Genomic DNA, 4,632 nt, shown 5'->3' on the forward strand with positions numbered 1-4,632 from the left:
TGTCTTGAGCTATCCCTCTGTCCTGAGCTATCCCTCTGTCCCGGTGCTGCCCCTGTTGTCGATGTTACCAAAAGGATCTAGTGGGGGTAAGATGAGGGTGGACATTCATAGGGGGAAATGGAAGCTGGGATTGACTATGGTGGGGTGGGGACCTCGCCCGGAGCCTGAGCCACCACCGTGGTCAGATGCCCACCCAGACCCGCCCCTAGACTTTGTGCTGGTGCGCCCGGAGTTCGCACCTTATGGGGGGGGTTATGTCACGTTCCTGACCTATTTCTGTTAGTTTGTTGTATGTGTTAGTTGGTCAGGACGTGAGTTTGGGTGGGCATTCTATGTTTTCTGTTTCTATGTTAGTTTATGGGTTGCCTGGTATGGCTCTTAATTAGAGGCAGGTGTTTGGCGTTCCTCTAATTAAGAGTCATATTTAGGTAGGTGTTTTCACAGTGTTCGTTGTGGGTGGTTGTCTCCTGTGTCTGTGTATGTCGTTGCGCCACACGGGACTGTTTTCGGTTTGTTTGTTTTTCGGTTTATGTAGTCTGTTCCTGTTTCATGCGTTCTTCGTTATATGTAAGTTCTTATGTTCAGGTGCGTCTACGTCGTTTGTTGTTTTGTTAGTGTATAGTCGAGTTCGTGTTTTCTTTAATAAATAATAATGTCTTCAAACTCCGCTGCATATTGGTTCAATCCCTGCTCCTCCTCTTCATCAGAAGAAGGAGGAAAGCCGTTACACCGATGTTCACTCTGACAGAGCTCCAGAGTTTCTCTGTGGAGATGGGAGAACCTTCCAGATGGACAACCATCTCTGCAGCACTCCACCAATCAGGCCTTTGTGGTAGAGTGGTCAGACGGAAGCCACTCCTCAGTAAAAGGCACATGACAGCCTTCTTGGAGTTTACCAAAAGGCACCTAAAGTATTCTCAGACCATGAGAAACAAGATTCTCTGGTCTGATGAAACCAAGATTGAACTCCCTGGCCTGAATGCCAAGCGTCACATCTGGAGGAAACCTGCCACCATGTTTTTCAGCGGCAGGGACTGGGAGACTAGTCAGGTATGAGGGAAAGATGAACGGAGCAAAGTACAGAGAGATCCTTGATCAAACCCTGCTCCAGAGCACTCAGGACCTCAGACTGGGGCGAAGGTGCACCTTCCAACAGGACAACGACGCTAAGCACACAGCCAAGACAATGCAGGGGTGGCTTTGGGACAAGTCTCCGAATGTCCTTGAGTGGCACAGCCAGAGTCCGGACTTGAACCCGATCTAGCATCTCTGGAGAGACCTGAAATTAGCTGGGCAGCAATGCTCCCCATCCAACCTGATAGAGCTTGAGAGGATCTGCAGAGAAGAATGGGAGAAACTCCCCAAATGTGCCAAGCTTGTAGCGTCATACCTAAGAAGACTTGAGTCTGTAATCGCTACCAAAAGTGCTTCAACAAAGTTCTGAGTAAAGGGTCTGACTATTTATGTACATTTTATATTTCAGTTTTTATAAATTTAACAAAATGTCTAATAACCTGTTTATGCTTTGTCATTATGGGGTATTGTGTGTAGATTGATGAGGGGGGAAAACTATTTCATACATTTTAGAATAAGGTTGTAATGTAAAAAAATGTGGGAAAAGTCCAGGGGTCTGAATACTTTCCGAATGCACTGTATTTGTGGATGATACTATTATCAATGCTATTGCCACGACTGTTGATTGGCTGTGTCTAAACTACAGTCAGATGTTATAGCTATGCAGGAATCCCTTGCTGATTTAAAACTTGTGCTTATTACGGGCAAAACTAAATTGAACCTCTCATAAGAATGTTTCAGATTAACTACATGTTCACTCATTAGATGGTTATCCAATCAAGCGGATTCCTGTTTATAAATACTTAAGCATTTGGATGGATATGGATTTGACGCACCCCCTTTTCTCAATTGGGGGTCCTGTTGGCACTTTGTAATAATTTCGTTCCCAAATTAAACTGCCTCGTACTCAATTCTTGCTCGTACAATATGCATATTATGATTACTATTGGATAGAAAACACTCCCTAGTTTCTAAAACCGTTTGAATTATATCTGTGAGTAAAACAGAACTGGAGTTAGAGCAATTTTCCTATGAGGATGTGAGAATGCTGAAATCTGCAGGCTGTTCTGAGATCCGTTTATTAATTTGCCTGTCTTCTATTGGTTGAGATGCACTGGAAACGCCTTCCCCTGGATGTCAGTGAATAGTGAGAATTGAAATGGTGTTGCTAGGCAGATCTGAGAGCTTATAAATGGGCTGGCAACGTGGGGTCCGTCCTTTCTTCTCTTCGCCATGACGCAAAAAGGACCTCTGGATGTCGTTCTAGAAAGCTCCCGTTATAGCCCTTAGATATATCCGGCTCTGTTTTTATTCGATATAGGTGTTAAAGACATCATAATGTTGTTATTTTAAACCGAGTTATATCAGTTGATATCAATATATTGCGATTTTCGGATATTTATTAGTGCTGGCTTTTAGTGAGTTGGGCACGTCTTTGCCACATGGCTAATGTTTACTGCTAATTCGAACGTTGAAGACGACAATCTACAACCGAGCAACGATTCTTTTGGAAAAAGGACAACTTGCCCAAGATTCTGATGGAAGCTCATCAAATAGTAAGAACTATTTATGATGTTAATTCGTTGGTCTGTTGAAAAATGTTAAACTCATATTCCGCCATTAATCTTGGTGCGGTCTCGCTTTAACGCACGCTGTATGTCGTAGTAACGTTAATTTTAAAAATCTAACACAGCGATTGCATTAAGAACTAATGTATCTTTCATTTGCTGTCCAACCTGTGTTTTTTAGTCAAGTTTAGGATTAGTTACTGATTAGATTAGGTGCCTCTCCCAAGATTTCTCCCGACATATTGTTGGCAGCTTGGCTACTTTTCTCATTGTATAACCACGATTTGTGCCACTAAATGTGCACATTTTCGAACAAACTCTATATGTATTGTGTAATATGATGTTATTAGGACTGTCATCTGAAGAAGTTTGAGAAGGTTAGTGAAAAAATTAATATCTTTTGCTGGTTTATTCGTTATCGCTATTGTTGGCCTGAATCAATGCTGTTGTGTGGTTGGCTATTGTAGTAAGCTAATATAATGCTATATTGTGTTTTCGCTGTAAAACACTTAAAAAATCTGAAATATTGGCTGGATTCATATTTGTCTTTCATTTGCTGTACGCTGTGTATTTTTCAGAAATGTTTTATGATGAGTATTTAGGTAATACACGATGGTCTCTGTAATTATTCTAGTTGCTTTGGTGAGAGTTGTGATGGTGGCTGCAATGGTAAACTATGATTTACACCTGAAATATGCACATTTTTCGAACAAAACATATGCTATACAATAAATATGTTATCAGACTGTCATCTGATTCAGTTGTTTCTTGGTTAGTGGCTATTTATATCTTTATTTGGTCAAAATTGTGATAGCTACCTATGCAGGAAAAAAAAAAAGTTGTGTCTTTTGCTATCGTGGTTAGCTAATAGATTTACATATTGTGTCTTCCCTGTAAAACATTTTAAACATCAGAAATGATGGCTGGATTCACAAGATGTGTATCTTTCATCTGGTGTCTTGGACTTGTGATTTAATGATATTTAGATGCTAGTATTTACTTGTGACGCTATGCTAGGCTATGCTAGTCAGCTTTTTTACTGATGGGGGTGCTCCTGGATCCGGGATTGTGATGAAGTAGAATTAAAAAACATATAGATGAGCTGGTTAAGAAGCTAAGATTTAGATTTGGCTTTTTCTACAGAAACAGATCGTGCCTTTCTCTAAGCAGTAGGAAGCAGGTTATTCAGTCAACCTTTATCTGTACTTGATTAATGTGATATTATTTATCAAAGTGCAGCTGCTGCTACTCTTAAACCTTTGGATGCTATCTACCATAGTGCCATTCATTTTGTTACAGGTTACAGTTTTGATACACATTACTGTATCCTGTATCAAAAGGTTTGCTGTACTTCGCTAAAGACCCGTAGATTTCAATATTACTCCCTTTTTGTTTACAAGGCCCTACATAAAAGGCAGTTTTATCTAACTTTGTTGTTGAAGTATAGACACCTGAGTTGCCTAAACCATTCACATGATTTGTTAACTCTTGAGGTTCCTAGGGTCTCCTCAGAACTAGGTAAATCTGCTTTTAGTTTTAATGCACTGTATTGCTGGAACAAAATTCAAAACACATTTATTCTGATGTGCTGGTGCCATTCGGGCAATTTAGTATTGATTGGGGACTTTGTGGAGGAATGTAACTGTTTTTCAGGGTGATTTGTGATATTTTATTTGTGCTTCCCATGATTGTGTTTTGTATTTATATATATAATTGTTTGTGTGAACAATACATGTAGTTAGTTATATTGTATTATAAAGAGCACAATATTTCTTCCCTGTTAAAATAAAGGTTCAATAAAATAACGCTCTAGCTACTCTGTTTATTATATATCCTGATGCCTAGTCACCTTACCCCACGCACACTTATTAAGACCCAAAATATTTTTTTTATTTTAATGAACTTTTACGACATAGACAATTTTGACTTTGTGGCTGTGGTAACCCTGTGAAAGGCGGAAATACGTAAAACAACGTCTAGTCTGCCGGAA

Source organism: Salvelinus fontinalis, chromosome 42, assembly GCF_029448725.1.
Source record: "Salvelinus fontinalis isolate EN_2023a chromosome 42, ASM2944872v1, whole genome shotgun sequence".
Taxonomy (NCBI): domain Eukaryota; kingdom Metazoa; phylum Chordata; class Actinopteri; order Salmoniformes; family Salmonidae; genus Salvelinus; species Salvelinus fontinalis.